The sequence below is a fragment of the Protomyctophum parallelum genome (genome assembly GCF_964188405.1).
Source record: "Protomyctophum parallelum genome assembly, chromosome: 12".
NCBI classification, from domain to species: domain Eukaryota; kingdom Metazoa; phylum Chordata; class Actinopteri; order Myctophiformes; family Myctophidae; genus Protomyctophum; species Protomyctophum parallelum.
This window is the reverse complement of record NC_139712.1, coordinates 30,330,138-30,350,759: the sequence shown is the minus strand read 5'-3', so window position 1 is coordinate 30,350,759 and position 20,622 is coordinate 30,330,138. Positions and strand designations below refer to the sequence as shown.

The 20,622-nt window shown below is 44.3% G+C and overlaps 1 protein-coding gene across 3 annotated transcripts in view; it reads left to right on the top strand.

Annotated features, from left to right (window-relative positions):
- Positions 1-1,052: 1,052 nt before the first annotated feature.
- tmem108 (transmembrane protein 108) overlaps positions 1,053-20,622 on the top strand; it is a 69,770-nt gene continuing 50,200 nt past the window's right edge. The window contains exons 1-2 of one of the 3 annotated variants that reach the window (XM_083778352.1): positions 1,053-1,059; positions 1,341-1,457. The gene's annotated coding sequence lies outside the window, so the exon portion shown is untranslated. Of the gene's footprint in view, positions 1,060-1,244; positions 1,458-20,622 lie in introns of those variants that run through there. The other 2 variants (XM_083778350.1, XM_083778351.1) reach the window with 2 other exon arrangements.

The following is a 20,622-nucleotide window of genomic DNA, read 5'->3' as shown; positions in this document are numbered from 1 at the left end:
CCCATTAAGTTAATGGCAGGGTGGCAACTATAGTCACAATTTTGCCATTGACAGCCCATACATCCAAACACAAAAGGCCCGGCCCCCTGGGTGCGTTCCTGGGGGTCTGGATGTTCCGGGGTCCCCCACATGCTAACTGTCATTTCTCTACCGTTTCGGACGCGGGGCGGCTCGCCGGAATCAGGCCGGCACCCTGGGTGTGCTCCTGTGGGTCTGGAAACAAACACTTTGCAGTGTTGGTGTGTTTGACATAGTTTAATATGACTTTTCTGTTTGGATGCATATAGGCTGATAACAATGGCGAATTGCGGCTAGTTGCCACCCTGTATTAGGACTAAAATAAAGTTTAGGTTTATGTGAAAGAAATATCTTTTTAGCCTACCTTCTTTTCTGACATAAATGTATATGGGTAAATTTTAACCTGTAACACAGGTGTCACCAAAATATTTGACTAAAATGGTGATAATTAATCATTTTATTGCATTAAAATAGCTGTTTAAAAAATAAATTGTACTTTTTATCTTTAACACAATGGTTAAGGCAAGATGGCCGAGGTCTGCATGGTCTATTACCAACCCTGGGAGAGTGAACCTTTCAATTCAGGCTGCGACCCCCCAAAATAGCATTTGAACATGGGGAGTCCCCATCCTAGCACTTGGTTAAACAGTCCAATAAATAACTGCTGAGCAGCTCCACAGATACTTCGATCAGGATTGGAAACTCTGTATGCCGTTGCAGCAGCAGAGCAGAGCAGCGGTCTCCTCATTAACATTCCGTGGCCGTATACATTCACCACGAAAATCCCACAGTCCTCCCTCTCGTCGTGGGTGGGTGGCACCGCACCGACGTACACACGCTACTGCGCGGAGTGCGCGCCTCCTGCGCACCACCAGACCACGCATTATTATATGAATCTGTATATTAGGCAGGCTGTAGCCTACCCGGCTCTGGTCTGGTCACACGCTGACTCACAGCAATACATTGCCGTAATACAATACGCTACTTTAGGTGTCATCACCTATTCACAGTATCGAGTATCCGGATGAGAGAGGAGGAAAGGTGGGCAGTTGTAAACTGACTGCCGACAGGGTGTAGCCCGGCCGGACAAACTGCAGGTTCCCCATGGGAATCTCTCTCACGCACGCACGCACACACACACACACACACACACACACACACACACACACACACACACACACACACACACACACACACACACACACACACTCACACACTGTACACACACCCCAGTACAGTAGTTGTTGAAGCTCCATTGGTTCATATGGTGGTGGTGGTCTCTCGGACCGACTGACTGGTGGCAACATGTGCGCTCCTCCTAGGCTCCTATGAAGTGACACAGCGGCTTTTCGGTGGTCGTTTGGTTTGTCTCGGTCTCTCGGAGGAGGATATACGTGGATCAGTAACGCAGCAGCTAGGCAGCGCACCTTGTGTTGTAGGTAAGTGACTCTATATCCGTTTGTATGTGTCTGTCACCTAATACTAATAGCCTATACTTTTTCGGTTTGACGCTTTGATGTCCCGGCCCGATTGACAATGTTTGTGGTGCATTAAAGATTATGTTCAAAGCGAGCCGGTGTGCTGCGTGCATCGAACACAGGAGGATTGTGCGTATATGTGATAGAATAGCTGTTACCGCTATTTTATCAAATAGCTACGCATTGAGGAGTGTTGGAACGGCTTGCTGCTGTGTGGAACTGTGGATACGGGTTGCTGTGGTCGTAGTTTTTTTTTTCTTCTTTTTTTTCAGGTGGTGACTTTCATTATAGAATTTTGTCAGTGAAACGCCATTGAAATAATGTTAGGTGTCGATCATTAGCCGACGAGGGAGGCGAGCCTAATCGATTTCACCAGATGACATGATGTTAGTATTGATAAGCGATAAATTATAACACACTATCATCTAATCGCTCTCCGGTGTAAGCCTACAGAATTCCTGAAAACACAAATGGGCAGCTCGCTCGATCGTTTGGGAATGAACAAATTAACATTTGATTTACCACCATTAAAGGCCAAACTTTTTTGTAGTAGGCTAATGGGGGTCGGGACCCCCAGGAGCAGGGTGGGGGGGGGGGGATTATCAGGTACATTACTAAAGTTTCAATTTAAGTACTTTTAATACCTTTTTAATAGGCCCTACTTCTAAAATGAGAAAAAGTTAAATAATAATGATAATAACAATAGACCTACTTAAAAAAGGTCAAATTTTAGAGTAAAAAAATAATTGAATATAGCCTTGCAAGCTTGTAGATCGGCTATATTTTCACTATTTATCTGTGGAACCGAGTCAAACTATATGCCTACAATTCCAAGTGCACGTCAGGGTGGGGGGGTCCCCAGTTAAAATATGATTGAGGGTCAGCATTTGTACAATGTTTTTCCTTTTTCTTATATTATTTCATTTATTTGGCCAATATTTGATCAGTTTTTATAGTATAGTTTGTTGATTACTTGAGTAATGGTCTTTTAAAAAAAGGTCTACAGGTGTAAAGAACTGAAGTGGGTGCAAATTTGCCTTGGAGTGTGACGTTTGCTTTATCTTAGATATGAAAGAAAAAGTCAAGAGAAACATTAAGGATAGGCTGGCATCTTGATTAATTTCTGAGATAAATGAATCTTGTGTGTGAGTGTGTTTGGTCATATTTTTGCGCGGTGCCATTATTCACTGTTTTTATATAGGCATATTGCATGAAGAATATGTGAAAATGTATGAAAGCTAAATGTAGAAGAATGTTGGATATGTATTTCCAGTGTCAGTATTTCTCATGTAGGTTAGAATTTGTCTAATGTGACACTAATCATCATTTTCAATGGTAGATGATGTCTTCGCGGCAAACAGGTCATTGCAATGAAATAGCAGATGATTATCGTAAAATTGATTGATTGATTGATTGAAATATTTATTAACAGTTTGTAGAATTTACAGTACATTTTAAGCACAAACTCAATACAAAGACTGTTAACTGTGAGTGGACGACCCAATTAAGCATTACACTTGTTTACAACAGGGTCCACATTGTTCATTTCATCAAAACATTTAGAGACATACAAATAGACACTTCTATGTAGCTAAAGAACAGAACAGGAATTCATCATATAGGAAGCAAAAAGGGAAAAGATACATATACAGTGAGGGGAAATGGGGTGGGGGGGGGGGGGGGGGGAATGACAACTGTGGTCAATGAGCTGTTAATTGTTTTGATAGATTGAATACTTTATTAGTCAGAAATGTGGCATGGCGTGGCGCACTAATAGGCCAATTGGATGTTTTGTGGCATTTTGTTCCAAAAATGTGTTTTGCGAAAATCCACCTGTTGGTGGCACTATAACAATGTGAAAGGGGTGAGATATATTCCTCAGCCTAGTAGGAAAGTCTGTGAAAGATGTAACGTAAATTGCCGATGATTTTAGGCTTTTTTTTCGAAACTGGCTAAACGTGCAAACTTTGCAAGCCAATATTAGCCAATTAGGATGGAATATGAAATATCGGACAGTCTGCCTCCTGGTGGCGCTATAACAGGCTTCATCGTTCATTGTTGGCATCCAGGGAGTGTGTGCAAAATTTGGAATGACCGGGTTAACGATGCCAGAGCGACGTGTCGTGTCGCGTTACGCTTTCACTGCACGTTTGGGCCTCCTGGTGGCGCTATAACAGGCCGTTCTGGAAATGTTGGGGCAGAGGTTCATCGTTGGCATCCAGGGAGTGTGCGTGCAAAATTTGGAATCGACCGGGTTAACAGTGCCAGAGCGACGTTGCGTCACGTCACGGCACGCTTTCACTGCACGTTTGCATAGTAAGTGTGCGTATAAAGGGAAAAACGGCGGCAGTGAATGACAACCCATTTCTTTGGGAATTTACATTTTCCTCCACTCGTGGTTGAGTCCTGATAGATGATTTTTCAGGACAGTTTTGAATGAACCCACTGATCCACATCTTGCAATGGATGGTGTCAAGGCATCCTACATTTTGGTGGCAGAGTATAGAATGAGAACTTAAACATGTTTGTTCTATATTTGGGTGAACGATACCAGGTCGTTGTCGCTCCCTCTAGTATTGTGGCTGAAGAAGAATTCAGGTATGAAGGTATTGAGAGCACTGCCCCGCCCCCTTTGACTATCTTAAATACCAATCCCATTGTGTGATTATTACTATAGTGAAAAACACGTCATGATGAGAATACTATGAGCAGTATCTCATTCTCAAGTGCTTCTCTTATAGGGCAGTGGCAACAGTAACAAAGACCATAATAGGAGGGACTCTCTTAAAAAGTAAGACCACCGGCGACCAGACTGTCATCATCACCACCAAATACCTCCTTTCAATGGCTAAGTTTCCATTTTGTGTCCAAGGACAGTGTTGCCGTAAAGAGCATTGTAAGTGCATAGTTAATTGAACCTGCAGGTCGCTCTCTCCATTGTGACTGGAATGTTTAGTTGCCTGAACGCCCCCCCCCCCCCTCAGAAACCCCCCAACCTTCTTTGTTCTGGGGGACAATCCTCCGCTGTGTGTGCGTACGTGCATGCGTGTGTGTGTGTGTGTGTGTGTGTGTGCACGCGGTCATGGGGGAAGGACTTAGGGTCAACAAAGGGCGTTGACATCGGTGGCTGACAGCTTCCTCGGGTTGAGCTGACATGCTGTGATGCTATGAATGGGTATTAGACAACATATGAGCAAGGCACTTAGACACTAATGACCTGTGTGCACATCAACATGGATGGACATTAAAAAGCACATGGAGGGAATCGTTCCCTGTACAGAATCATCATATGATATCTTGTCCTGTCGTCACCACGACGAATCAGAACCTGAGAGGGCCCTATATGCTCCCACTAGGCAGTGTTGATTTCGTAGACTAAAATTATTTTTGTTGACTACTTCTTTTCAAAGACAAAAAATAAATAAAAACTATATAGAAACTAAGCTATGATGACTAAAACTAAGGCTAAATATTGCTAATTTTGTCAACAAATAAAAACTAGACTAAAATGTTGATCCAATATAATATATAAGACAAGGCATTTTATGTTTGGTTACGCTCGGGTGTATAGATTAGATATATATAGAGAGAGAGAATGTACCTGCTGGTACTCCCTTCTGACGTGGTTTTACTGAGTATCTCTGGACTTCATGGTGTCAGTGAGTCCTGTGTGTCGGTGTCAGTGGAGGAAATAGTACTCAATTGTCCTGTGTCTGTCACACCCTTATACCATTCAGCAGTGGTGGAAAGTAACCTACTCAAGTACTGTACTTTTCTTTCCTTCTAATTTTGAATTACTTTTACTTCTACTTACTCCCCTACAATTATTTGAAAAAGTCAGTTACTATACTTTATTTGTAGTTGTTGGTTTGGATTATTATTACAAAACATACATTAACCACTTCAGGCCTATGTATACTTCAGCTTTTTTAAATCAGCAGATCAACAAGCTCACAACACATCGCCATGTGACCCGTTATTTTCAAATGATTTCTATAAAATTTTAAAACTTGTGAAATGGAACATTTCATCATCACAGTTTTAGTTGTGATGAGTGCTTTTTATGCCATACTTTTGTATTCTTCTTACGGCATATTTCTATGTTGTGGTATTTATACTTTCACTTCAGTAAACATTTTGTGTACTTACTGGATAGATTCTGAAAGGGCCAGTAGCTATGCAGAGACAGCGTTTTTCTTTTATCACTGATGTCAGGAAGAGTCTGCATATCCATTTGGAAAACACCCGGAAAGAATCTTAACTTTCCCACCCAAAGCTCCACTCCTCCCATAAATAAACGTATCAGTGGATTGTTCCGTAAAAAGGAAAATCTCGTTTCTGACTCTCTGCAGTCTGCAAAGTGATGTAGTTACGACACCATGGGAAAATGTTTATATGAGGCCGGGTCTTCAACTTTCTTTTATTTATTTATCAAGGACCCCCTTAGCGGAGAGAGAGAGAGATGAAGCACCCACTACATATATAAAATTGTGTTGCAGTTGCACTAAACTTCGATAGATTTAATTAATAGCTTCATACTAGACTTGTTTGACAGCACTATCATCAGTGTTGTGTCAACTAATGTTTTGTTTTGTTTATTTATTATTTGCTCTATTAAAACGGTGTAATCGCTTGTTGTAGTGTTGAAAAATATTCCAAGGTGCCGATCACAACAACAGCCCGGATGTGGTGTCCGCTATGCAGCTTTCCCATTGTAAACAACAAGGACTCAATTTCCCATAACCCTTTGCACGCTGGCGCGACGGACCTTTTTGCGATGATGTCATCAAAACGCGTCTCGTATCCCTTTCTGACCGGTGGATTGCCTGTATGACTCAAAACTGATTAAAACGTGGATTAAACAATGAAAACATAACTCGGGAAACTTGCGAATCGCAGCAAAAGTGTCTTACAATTAATTAACTCGGGCAACTTGTGAATAGTACTCAAAGTGTTAATATGTTGGATGTTTGAAATGTGTATATTTTCAGACCTTTAACCACTTAAACCTCAATACTTTCTAAACTTGACCTTTGGCTTTGGAGGCTACTTGGTCTGCTCTTTTTTCCCATCTACACACCAGTCCTCTTTGCCCAAAACTGCTGATCAGCAAGCTCACTAGTTCACCTATTTCCGGCTAATGGTCCCCTCAGACTATAGGGTTGCTAGGGTTGAAGTGGTTATGTAAGTTCCTATCACACAAAGATTTGGAGGCCCCACTGCAGTAACTCTGAGAACCCCTTATAGGCGTCCCGGACTCCCTGTTGAAGATCACTGGTTTAGAATGTTGCCACAGTCCTTTCTGTGTGGAGTTTGCATGTTCCCCATGTGTCCCCCAGGGTAGGTACCCTCACAAAAGAATCCTGGTGTCTATACTGCCTCTCTATACTGCCTCTCCTGGTCAGCCTGATGGAGGGGAAAGGAACTGGTTGGAATAATGTGTTCCTTCCATGCGCTACGTCCTACCGGGGAAACTCCCCCCTGTCAGGTGATAAGAAGCAGCCTGCTCACTCCTCATGCAATGGAGGAAGCATGACCTAATTTTGGGGCTTTCCCCAGGTTGGAGAGTGTCCAGGATTACATCTTCAATTCACACCGGGTGAGAAATGTGTTACAAAATTGTTGGATATAAAAAATAAAATAAAAACACACAGTCAGCTACCAGGCCTCACAACAGTCCCCCATGACTGGTAGAGAATGGTACACAGTACAAATGGAATTCCCCCGTCCCATCCCCTCCTGGGTAAATATGGCCCCAACAAACTATACGTACAGTAATGTGCTCAGGCCAGGGTGGACTTAGCACTGTGTGTGTGTGTGTGTGTGTGTGTGTGTGTGTGTGTGTGTGTGTGTGTGTGTGTGTGTGTGTGTGCATGCGTGTTAGAGGAGGAAAAAACAACCTTGCCTTCACTGCGTTTTTCCTGTGTTTTCTAAATGCCAAGCAGCATTAACTGAAGTCTCATCTAAACGGGAGGGGGGGGGGGGGGGGGTACACTCGCTAGTGAGCCACAGGGATGTGGTGGCACCACACTGGAAGCGTGTTTGTTTACGGTGATGGACGCAGCACCATTCAACCAGGAAGAAAAATACCCCCTCCCACCCCCCACCCTTCAGCCACTTATGATCCTATCGGCTACAGAGAAGTCCCATGGGAGATGAAAGGAGCCTGGGCCTTAGTCGTGCAGAACCGCCTCGGCTTAACGGGGACAGGAAAAGAATTTCCCCAATGGTGTTGACATTTCGAATGCCATTACACTCTATCGGAGAAGACTCCATCTGGCCATTGGGGGCTAACCGGGAGTAAATGGAGATGTATAGTATGCATGCCAGTATACGGTGCCTCAGGTGCACAAAAGACTGGTGGCAGCTTTAGCTCCAAGCACTGCAGTCAGTGACCAAAAGAAAAGCTAGCAAGGGACGTAAGGGTGTGTGCAGTAATCTTGGTCTCTATACATGCCTCCCCTAGCCTCGGCCCCAGCGTTTCTCATCTGCTAAGAAAAAAGCCTGGTCACAACCTAAGGCAGAGAGTGTATCGGTGGAAGTGTCGAGCCAGAACATCTGTCCAATTTCATTCACGGATAATGTAAACAGATTTGTAAAGCGTCAACGTCATTTCCTTGAGCGGTACTTCCGCCAATATCCTGCTACCTATGCCGATGGGAGGGGAGAGGGAGAGTAGCGCCCAGGATTACAGCTTAGCCAGGGTTCCCCAATTAGTTTTCCCCAAGGGGTTACGTTTAGGAATAAGGTTAGGTTTTAGGCACAGTTTTACTGAGGGAGGGTGCATTTGCACCTGGTGGCAACCGTTTCCGAGGTCGCCGGATTTGACCCTTGGGCGAGTTTGGGACGAGCGCTCTTGTTTTCGTGTGTGTGTGTGTGTGGGGGGGTAGTAATGGATAACTACCCATTTAGAATGATTAAAGCACGATGAGATAAGAAGTGCAGTGACCGGCTGAGCATGCGGTCACTGCTGGACGGCGTGTTTACAAAAGGGGGGAAATTCCTTGCATTCCTCCTCGGCAGTCATGCCACTCCGATCTCTACCTCCGCCCAGTGATCTGGTCACCCTCTGTGCCAACGGGGTCCCAGGGGGGGATAGAAGGGCCCCCGAGCTCCATGTGCAGCCAATGGATGAATACTGTAACTCGGTTACATAACGTCACCGTCGGGGAAGAAACCTCTTATCTCCATATTTTAACTCATTTGTAAATTAATTAATCTATATTGACCACACTACAGCGTGACACAAAAGAGTCAAATGTTGCAGATCCGCAAGCTTGTGGAACTGCTACTTTTGCTGCTTTTGAATTTGAGCAGTTTAGGACATGTATGAGGTCTCCACCCGACAGAGACGATAGGGTGAGACACATTAGTTCATTACTCTGGAAAAACATGGAAGATCCCTTGTTTCAATGTTTTAGCTGTCCCTGTGTAAGGCCACCTACAGTATGTGCATTGGTGATTTACATGTTTGTCTTGTTAGAAAAAATATATATATTTAAAAAAAAGCGATCGGTTTTGATATCAATATTCTCCGTCCTTTTTAATCAATCTCCGTCCTGAGCGCTGGGCCTTACTAATTGATTGAACGGAGAACTCCGTCCTTGCTGTTCAGGGTGTTAAGAACAGGTTATAAAGTGTACATTCTTTTATATTTTTTATAGAAAACAAAAAGAGGAAAGTAAAAAATAAAGACAGACAAAAGGAAAAGAAAACCTTCAATCTCTCCCACCCATACTAAATAACTACCATACTAAATAACTATTTAAACAACCAGAACAACAGGAATACTCATTTGTAGTGGTGATAAAATGTTTATTTTTAAACCCCTCGTTAAAAAAAGAAAGAAACAAAAGGCAGCTCTTATGGTCGGATGTTTAACCTGCTTATGTCCAACTAGTGGATGATCCCAGGCCTTCAGTGGGCAACCGGTCACTCTTATGTCCAGCTAGTGGATGATCCCAGGCCTTCAGTGGGCAACCGGTCACTCTTATGTCCAACTAGTGGATGATCCCAGGCCTTCAGTGGGCAACCGGTCACTCTTATGTCCAACTAGTGGATGATCCCAGGCCTTCAGTGGGCAACCGGTCACTCTTATGTCCAACTAGTGGATGATCCCAGGCCTTCAGTGGGCAACCGGTCACTCTTATGTCCAACTAGTGGATGATCCCAGGCCTTCAGTGGGCAACCGGTCACTCTTATGTCCAACTAGTGGATGATCCCAGGCCTTCAGTGGGCAACCGGTCACTCTTATGTCCAACTAGTGGATGATCCCAGGCCTTCAGTGGGCAACCGGTGACTCTTATGTCCAACTAGCGGATGATCCCAGGCCTTCAGTGGGCAACCGGTCACTCTTATGTCCAACTAGCGGATGATCCCAGGCCTTCAGTGGGCAACCGGTCACTCTTATGTCCAACTAGCGGATGATCCCAGGCCTTCAGTGGGCAACCGGTCACTCTTATGTCCAACTAGCGGATGATCCCAGGCCTTCAGTGGGCAACCGGTCACTCTTATGTCCAACTAGTGGATGATCCCAGGCCTTCAGTGGGCAACCGGTCACTCTTATGTCCAACTAGTGGATGATCCCAGGCCTTCAGTGGGCAACCGGTCACTCTTATGTCCAACTAGCGGATGATCCCAGGCCTTCAGTGGGCAACCGGTCACTGCCAGGCCGCCAGGCCACTTCACTGGATTTAGTGGTGGAAAAAGTACTCACATTCTTTACTCAAGTAAAATACCAATACTGCAATGTAGAACTACTCCGTTACAAGTAAAAGTCCGGAATAAAAAATGTACTTGAGTATATATGTAGGAGTAGAAGAAAAAGTACTGGAAACTGGAAAAGTACAGTACTTGCGTAAATGTACTTAGTTACTTTCCACTACTGCCTATGGGCTGAAAGCTGTGTTGATTTTGACAGCAGTTTTAGTCATAGTATTTTGAATAAAATATTTAGTAATCTGAAATGTTTTAGTTTTAGTCAGTCTTTTGAATCAAATGTAATTTAGATGATAGAGTCATATCTTAGTCATCAAACTTTTTGTTTTTTTTGTTTTAGTCCACTAAATATCATACGACTTTAGTCCACTAAATCTACAGTTGATTTTGTCCACTAAAATATATTTTGGTGGGCCTTGATGGTGTCTTGACTTAACACATGATTTTACACTTGGTTGCATGCTGAAATAGCCGATCTGCAAGCTCGATCTACCCGAGCGCAACCAGACATAAAAATGACTTATATTTTACTTCTACTGGATCTCTTCTCCACTAGTCCCTCCCTAACGTTTTAGTCTAGTTTTTTCAGTGTCTTTAACACAATGTCTTGAAACCATGCCCTATATCTTGCCCCTTATCCCTAAACTTATTTGCCATTTTAAACATTTTAAAATAGTACAAATAGCCGATCTACAAACTAACAATGTATCGATGTAGATTGGCTAGTTGAACAATCTTTAAATGTTTTAAAATAGTAAAAAACCATCGTGGACAGTGTAACATTTACTATGCATCCCGTCATGTCTATAATGCATTATAAACATACTTATAATGCATTATCTACTTATAACACTGTGTAAATAGTAAATACTCAAGATGCTTTACATCAATAATCATATACACATTATGTATTAAATGCTTATAATGTATTAGCCTATTATTGCACTCGACTCCACTAGGTTGTTGTCAGAATTTATTGAAAGGATAGGCCCTTGAGTAGCATCTCATTTTTACGGGGCTTCTATACATATTTAAAAAATCGTCTAAAGTTATTTGAAGAAAACGATATAAAGATTTTTCGAACATGCTAATTCCCCTTAATACAGAACGGTTGTGAAATACTCTTTTGTTAGCCTGTGTGGACATCATAAGGCTTGGCTTAACATAAGTCTTTACTAGAGTCTAGAGACCGTCAGACGTAATACAACTTTATCCTGCAATCAGGTCTTATTCTGTACATAATTGACTATAGTTAATCATAACATATGTAAAACACATTTCCCGTTTGTAAACAGAAACAGAGAGATCTGTTTCACAAATAACACATTAGGAGTAGGCCCCACACAACATTTTTCAGTCGTGACTAAGATTGTAGTTGTAGTTGTCTTTAATCCATGTGAGGTGCAACACTCTGCCCCTTCAGCCTCTGGTCAAGCCCCCTCAGGGCTCATGTGATTGAGGGGGATAATAGTGGCAGTCTGATTACAAAGTGGGGGTGAATGCGACTGGCTGTGGCTTAGGCTTGCCATGTCTGTGCATTATAAGCCAGTGGTTTTCAACCCATTTCATATCAAGGTCCATTATTCTTTTGGCATTTGAGCCATGGACCTGCACCTGCATCTGATTTGATTGAGCCTCTCAGACCCACAACGTAGAATATTTAGTTATCATTGGATAACATCTTTTCCACAATTCCGTTCTGTATTGATGTGGTACTGTACCATAGGAGAGACAACAGACAAATGATCAAAATAACAATTATTCTACTCCAATTAAGTAATGCAAATGTTTGCTTGCTTCCTAATGTTGTTTATAAACCAGTTCTCAACATTGTCATGTCAAGGACCCGCCAAATCAATACATACCGGTAATTATTTGTCCCCATCTGAAAATATTTTGTGCCAGGCACCCCCATACCAGATTTCCGTTGTCTGAATTATTTTGGAAATTACAGATCTATACTATAGTATAGTATATCTATATAATAAGCTTGTTAGACCGGCTATATTCTATAACATTTGACTTTGTGTGTTTGTGTGTCTATTCCTTATAATTCCGCTCCCTGTGACGTTGTGTGTCCCTTTTTTTTTTTTTTTTTTTTTTTTGTTCTTCTTATTTCTTTGGCAATGTATGGCAACACTGCTGTAACTCACTTGCTGGTGGTGGATTAAGTCCAAGCCCCCAATGACAGGTCACAACTTCAAACCTCCAACCCCTCCCCTCTGCAAAATCTCTCTCTCTCTCTCTCTCTCTCTCTCTCTCTCTCTCTCTCTCTCTCCCCCTCTCTCTCTCTCTCTATCTCATTCTCATTCTCATTCTCTCTCTCTCTCTCTCTCTCTCTCTCTCTCTCTCTCTCTCTCTCTCTCTCTCTCTCTCGCTCTCTGACTTAAATGGCAGTGAATCGGTGCTCTTCTAGTTTCCTTGGTAACTTGTGCCTGTGAATGTGCATTCATTTTCCCTGTCAGCCGCTCTATCTATCTATCTATCTATCTATCTATCTATCTATCTATCTATCTATCTATCTATCTATCTATCTATCTATCTATCTATCTATCTATCTATCTTATGAGCAACAGACTTTAATATTTTAATTTGGTTAGGCCTACTATACTATAGTATACTATAGTCTTTTATTGTGAAGCAGATTGGACCTTTTGGCTCGATGTCTAAAATCTTCACCCCCAATCTACTGGCTAGACTAACTCATGCGCTACAGATTAAAGAGGCTACCATATGCCATCGATGCTAAGGACTGGGGGTGCCATTATTATTGGCTGTTGTAGCCCGCTTTTCAACAAACTGGGAACCCATTCCGGAAAAAAGGATTCCCCCCTTGCTTTTGCCTCTGGGGGCACCATGCACCTCCTTTTTGAGTGGTGCAACTACTCCTACAATCAGGAATGTCCGTGGGTATCATGAGCACGAGTGGTGTGCGCATGCGTGAAATTGGAAAGAGAGAAGTATGTGACATGGCTGCCACCTGCTGGACGCAAATCCAACTACTGACTGTCTAGGTTCATTGATATCCATAATAAAGCTAATCTGACGAGGGGGGGGGGGGGGGGGGGAGAGAGAGAGAGAGAGAGAGGGAGAAGTTGCACCACTCGGTTCACACAGGTGTGATTTCTTTGTGTAGCAACAGGAACTCTGTTTGGCTCCTCCCCTTTCTTAGTCCACTTCCTCCATGGTGCTTCTGTGTTCATTCCTACTAACAACAATACTACATGTTTAGGGCAGTGGTGCTTAGAGATTACAGTTTCATTATTTGTTGATCCCAGCTTCAATAGCTGCCATTATGTGCAGATATGCCGCTTAAATTTCAACCTGTCCCTTAGACTTTGTTTTTACTAGCTCAGTGGCCTTGTGGTTAGAGTGTCCGCCTTGAAACTGGGAGGTCGGGGTTTGATCCCCAGCCGGGTCATACCAAAGACTCAGAATCAAGGGTTGGATCAACTACAAATGATTCCCAAAATCCCAAGTGAGGCTGCAGCTGCGGCTCGCCCCTCCAATACATGGGTCAAATGCAGACAGCAATGTATGTGACAAATAGTATAAGACATCAACTTTATTTGAACTATTACAGTATACCTATTAAATAGATAAGAGTTCTAGGTTCACAGGATATTTAACATCACCATGGTGCATCGGCAAGAATGCATACACAGAGTTCCATCAAAGCCTTTTATTGTTCCGTTGCACACATGAGCATTTGAGATGAGCAAGGAGGTGGTGAGGCTTCACAGTTATGGTTTTTATTCATTGACGCATAACACAGGCATGAGGCCCCAGGACAGAGGGCTCTCAGGTGGTGGTGGTGGAGTTGCTGCTGCTGCTGCTGCTGCTGCCAAACAATAACTGTAGGGACAGGCACTCAAGCAGTATATATAGCTGGCAACTGATTAAGGTGTGAGTGAGAGCAGGTGAAATTACTGATTGAGGGGGAGTGACAGCAGGAAGTGGGTGGATCCAGTCCATGAGTAGGCCAGGGGGAGGGTTGCTGTTGATAAGTAGGATGACTCTTTTCTACAGCCGCCCCCAAATACTGTAAGGATTTGCAACTCCGAAGAGTCATACTAGGGAGAGTAATTTGGGGTTCCTTGGGGATTCCAGGAAGGGCTACTGGGTGATGCCAGCGACTGAGGTCCGAGCTTGGATGAGATACCAAAGCCAGAGAAGGGTCCCGCCGCCCCATGAAGAACAAATTTGGGCTCACGGGGTCAGGGTGTGAAATACTGGGGACATCAGGCTTCCGTTCACTCTTCAGCCTGCCATTTAGACGTTTTTCCGGACAAACGCTGGGGGCAGGGGTGAGCAGGGGGCTAGGTGATGTCTGGGGTCTCTGAGCCTTGAGGGGGGAAACTGTATGGATCGGTGGGGAGGCATTGGACATATGGAAGCACCTGGCAACAGAAGGGTGAGGTTCAGGGTACTCGTTTGGACCTTGCAGTGTCCAGCCAAGGAGAGTCTTAACTGCTGCTGGTGCTCCTGATGGGCCAAATCGTACTGGGGCAACAGGGGAGATCAGGTGAATATTGTCTGAGCCAATGAGAAGTAGTGGGGTGACCTTGTGCATTGGTGACAGTGGCAGTCTACGTAGGTATTTGTGTCTTCTTTGTAGGGAATGGACAGGGTGTGTGTGCTCAGACAGAGCAAGTCGATCTGCAGTGAAGGCATGGTTGATGTGAAATTCAGTGGAACTAGTGGCCGAGCTCACCTTAAAAGAGACACGAGCCCCCGACAACCTTTCCACTCCCTTTACTGTTCGGAGGGCTAGGTCTTCGGTTACACCATCAAGCTGGAGTCTTTGAGCTGCTGACTGCAGAAGGATGGTTCGTGCTGACCCGTCGTCCAACAGTGCGAAGGTCTCTAGGGTGCGACTGCCATTGCTTAGGGTGACTTTTACAAGTTTCAAGAGAACATTACTTGTGGGGGTTGGGCGATCAAGGAATAGGTTCTGGGCAGTGGAATTGACACGATAAGATCTCGCTGAGGTATTGTTGATCTCACAAAGAACCTGCAGGTGTCTCTTCTTGCAGGTATTACAGTCTCTCTTAAGTGTGCATTTAGCTGCCAGATGTGGTCGGGCACAGCGCCAACACCTCCTATTCTTCTTGATCCAGTCTGTGACTTGCTGTTTGTTCAGGGCTCTGAAAACTGCACACTGGCTTATGTGATGAGTTGTAGAACCACAATAGGCACAGGGAGACATAGGGGGTGTTTGAGAGTCAGAATGATCACCAATGCCATTAGCTACATGAAATATGGTTGTGGTCTGGGTAGGTGCTTGTGGTCTGTGTGATCGAGGGGGGTCTGGGCCTGGGCAGTCACTTCTAGGTTGGCAACGGGACTCCATGTGCAGCCAATCAGAAAGGTGGGTGAGGTTGTAGGCGGCATCTGCCTGGGTTCTGTACATGTGACGCTTGAAACGGCCACTTTGTTCATGTGGGAGTTTCTCCAGTAGCCGATCTACATGTGAGCCGCATAATAGTTCAGCATTGCCCTGGTCAGCCATAGTTCTTGACAGCCCAACCAGGGCTTGGACACGTAGGGAAAAGGCATCAAGGGCATGGCCATCTCCTTGACGTACAGGGGGGAAAGCCATTAGGGTTTTGAGCTCCTTGAGTGCCAACCGGCGTGGCTGGCCATAACGGTCATCAAGGGCTCTCAAGGCTTCTGTGAATGGCTGCTGGGAATACGAGTAGGCCAAAGCCAGGCGTCTGGCCTGGTCCACCTTAAGGTGGTCAAGAAGAATATGGAACTTGAATTCTTCGGTTTCATCGGGGTCAAGTAAGTTATTCAGTGCCATTCGCAACATCTTGTATTGCACCTCATCTTCTCTAGTGAAGTCAGGAAACTTTGGAGCTTCAACTGGTCTGTAGTGTCTGGATCGACCAGTAGGGGGTGCTGTAGATGCAGGCTGATGGACTGGAGGATGGGAAGATGAAAAACTGGGCAAGACTGGCTGATGGCAAAGAACTGGACGATGTGGAGGCATGGGGACATGGGAAACTGAAGGATGAGACGTCATGGACTGGTGCGGGGCTGGGAGATGTGAAACCAGTTGGTTAAGGGCTGAAGGAAGGGAGGGAGGGGCTGGAGGTGACCCAGGTGCAATCTGGTTGGGTGGGCGAGAGTGCAATGCATTTGGGTGATTAGTCAAGGTGGAGGGGCTTTCTTGTCTAGAAGGTGCATATCGCCCCATGAGGCGCTGCAAAATTTCCCCTTGCTGCTTCACCGTCTCAAGGAGGTAATTAAGGATGTCAGCTTGGCTGGGCTGTTGATTGCCTTCTACCCTGGCAGGTGTAGGATGTGACTGGGTTCTGCTTGGACCTGGAAGGAGTCGGCCATCTTCAGGGTTCTCAGAGTCCTCTTCCACCTCACCATCTCCTTCATGCTCTTCCTCATGTGTGCATTCTGTGTTTGTAGATCGGTTTTCCTTTTCAGCCATGGCAATGTTCGAAATCCGGCTCTCGAAGGACCATATTAAATAGATAAGAGTTCTAGGTTCACAGGATATTTAACATCACCATGGTGCATCGGCAAGAATGCATACACAGAGTTCCATCAAAGCCTTTTATTGTTCCGTTGCACACATGAGCATTTGAGATGAGCAAGGAGGTGGTGAGGCTTCACAGTTATGGTTTTTATTCATTGACGCATAACACAGGCATGAGGCCCCAGGACAGAGGGCTCTCAGGTGGTGGTGGTGGAGTTGCTGCTGCTGCTGCTGCCAAACAATAACTGTAGGGACAGGCACTCAAGCAGTATATATAGCTGGCAACTGATTAAGGTGTGAGTGAGAGCAGGTGAAATTACTGATTGAGGGGGAGTGACAGCAGGAAGTGGGTGGATCCAGTCCATGAGTAGGCCAGGGGGAGGGTTGCTGTTGATAAGTAGGATGACTCTTTTCTACAATACCTGTATATCGTCTGTCGGGTGGAAACCTCATTATGGCCAAACTGTTACTTTTCATGATTCAAATTAAAAAACGGCAAAAGTAGCAGATCGACAAGCTCAAAGTGTGTCGCTTTGCGCTACTTTTGTTACGTTTGTTTGTTTGTGACGCTGTAAGATGATGATTAAATGCCAAAAAAGTTAGAATATGGAGATAAGAGGTCTCTGCCCGCAAGCAATGATATTCCAAGTTTCCAACCCTAAACCCTTCCATGTTCACTTGGAACGGCAGCCAGTCATCCTGGCCACTGGCCAGCCACCTTCCTCTGTTCATTCCAGTGAACTCATCTGTTGGTTCCGCTGAGGGTATAAGCCCTGACAGGCGGAGAGAGGAGGCAGCCTGTCGGGTCTGATGATGTCACATTAACCACCTCTAGCCCTGTTCTTGGCATGATGTCGTAACAATTGCCTAAATATTCAGTGAAAATAAATAAAGTATATAATAATAAAGTACTTTTTCCACCACTGCCAAGAGCTCAGCGAGGTCAATTGAGGTAAATCCAAGCCCGTAGTTTGTATAAAAGCATGAGGATGGGAGCCCAGAAAAGGGACATTCATCAGTCCAACGCCTGTAGACTGATTGCACCCCGTGCCGAGGAGAAATATTATTTATTCATGGAAACAAACAGCCCCTTGAGATGTAGCAGCTCATTTTCCGAAAGGGTCCCACACACGGATGCAACAAAAACTGTCATATATCGTTGCTGGCAGGCAGAAACCTCTGATATCCATATTCTAACTTTTTGTGTTTCTTCATAAATGAACGCCCTACTTGATCATACGACAGCGTCACACAAAAGTAGCAGATTGATGAGCTCGAAGTGCGTTTTCACCGTTTTCATTCCCGTCACTGATTTAATAGCCATCTGTTGTCTGCGATTGACGTATACGTTTTGTATTGCTTTATATGGATCTGAAACGGCACCGCTAAAAAACAACTTTTTGCCCTGAGCCGGTTGCTTGGCAACACCTTGCTCTCCCCTTCACGCTCGAAACGTGCTCGTGCATGCGTACTATGTGCGTAGACTATACTGTTATAATTACGATCTTCTCTGGCTCTTTTCTCAAAAACTATGTCGCTGTCCATTGTGCTGATCAGACATCAGAGTTTGGGATCTGATTTCAAAATTTTCTGAAATTGCATCGCAATTGAAATATAAACGTTTCACAAGAAAGATAGCTAGCGTGAGCCAATGCTAACATTAGCCATTTCTTACAATGGAGGTCTGTGAGCAGGGAAAACGAAAGTAGCCTACTTGAGTAGTAATATACCAATTCCGGCCACACGGCCACAGTCTAAGTGTTAAATTAGGAATTGACAACTACCCAGGCAGCTTCCGTATTGTGAGGAAAACAGCTATTTTCAGCTTTTTCCCACAATAACAGAAAACAATGCACTGGCTGTTAGGTATGAAAGTCTAGGTGAACCCAATTGCAGACTCAAACATAGAGGCAAGTTCAAAGTTCAAAACACAAAGATTTATTTCCAGCCCAGAGCACAACAAAAATACAAAAATGCAAAAGCAGGCAAAAACTCAAAACAAGGTATAGGCAACTTAGCGTAGGCATAGGCTGGTATCAAAGAGGCAAAGTCCAGAGCACAACAAAAATAAAAAAAATGCAAAAGCAGGCAAAAAGTCCAAACAAGGTATAGGCAAACTTAACGTAGGCGTAGGCTGGTAGCGATGAGGCAAAGTCCAAGACAAGGCACAGGTTCTGGAGCAAGAGAAACACAGCATGTTACTTGAGGATCTGACAAATACTGAAGTGCAGAGCAGAGTTTAAATAGGGCTCCACCCGATTACTAAAGGGCTGCAGCTGAGGAGCCCTGTCTACAGTCTCCCAATCACAACAGGATTAGGAGGATGTAGATGGCACTGACATGTGAGCCAATGTAACACTGGCATAGAGCTCTGAGGGACTCTGAGCTTAAGTGTTTAAACTTCCAGTCCTTTGGCGCCTGTCATCCTCAATTAGAGAGTAGCCTACTTAATTATTATACAGTTTATCTCTCCTTTATCTGCGTTCTCTCTCTCTGTGTGTGTGTGTGTGTGTGTGTGTGTGTGTGTGTGTGTGTGTGTGTGGGTCTCTCTCTCCTCCTTGGTGGTCCCAGGAGGGTTGTGGGGCAGACAGAGATGTCTGGTTAATCTGAGGCAGAGTGTTAATGTAGGATGAAGATGGAGGGAGGGAGGTGTCAGGCACCGCAAATTAATTTCCGTACACAGAGCAGCTGACGATAATGAATTTAAAGCTCCAAGGAGACACTGTGATGAACACACCTGTGTGTGGAACATAATAACTTGCCGACATGATGCCAACAATGTACAGTGGTGGACTCAAAGTTAATTTTTGAGTGGTCCAACCACTCCAAGGAACAGCAATGTCCGTGTTCACCTATGTGACTATGTGACTAACTATGTCCGTGTTCACCTATGAGCACCAGTATGACTATGAGTACCAGTAGGGGCACTGTTGTGCCAGAAACAGAGAGAAATAGTGCTGCACTGTTGCCTGCTAATGAGAGAGAGGGGGGGGGAGAGAGAGGGGAGTTGCACCACTCAGTTCACACGGGTATGATTTTTACTTAAGGAAAAGTAGCAAACTAGCAATACCTCCTTGTAGAAATGCTCTATTACAAGTTGAAGACCTGTAACCAGGGCAGGAATTTAAGGGAGGCCATGAAGGCCATGGCCGTCGTTGACCCTCAGTTTGGCCTTGTGGCCCTCAAAAAAATCATGTCATACCCTGAGGCCACATATGGCCTTAATGTCCCATCTGACTACCACTTTTTTGCCCCTCCTATATACAGCTTTTGTCCCCACTCTCAATATTTGCCCATTGATGATGAAAGGAGAAATTAGGTCAAATGTCCGCCAAATATGACGTAAATTTGTGGCAACACAAACATTAAATGCCATTGACAATGAAGGGAAAATTCCCTTCATTCCCTTCAAAAAAGTAAATCACGGGTGTGATTATTATAATTTTGTGTGATGCTGTAGTATGATCAAGAAGGGCATTAATGTATGAAAGAACACTGACAGTTAAAATTTGGAGATGACAACAACGATGTAGAAGCTCACATCGTTTTGCCAGGTTTGAGAAGTTACAATATGCCTTGGTAAGTCTGGCTCCGGTCTATTCATCCAGACACACTACATCAGTGGTTCGCAAACATTTTAATTTCGGTACGAAATATATGTCAATCTTGCCCCATAAGGTACAGGTACAGTCATGAGAAAAACTTGAGAGAATATAGTAGTTTCCATTACGACGGATTGAAAATGGCTTCGCCCTTGATTTAACCACTTAAACGCCAGCATCCCTATTCTGGGGTGAACCTTCAGCAAAAAATAGCAGATCTACAAGCTCACAACGAGTCACATTGTGACGTACTGTGAGCTTGTAGATCTGCAGTTTTTGGCAAGGAGGTTTGGTGGTGTGTCTTACTAAG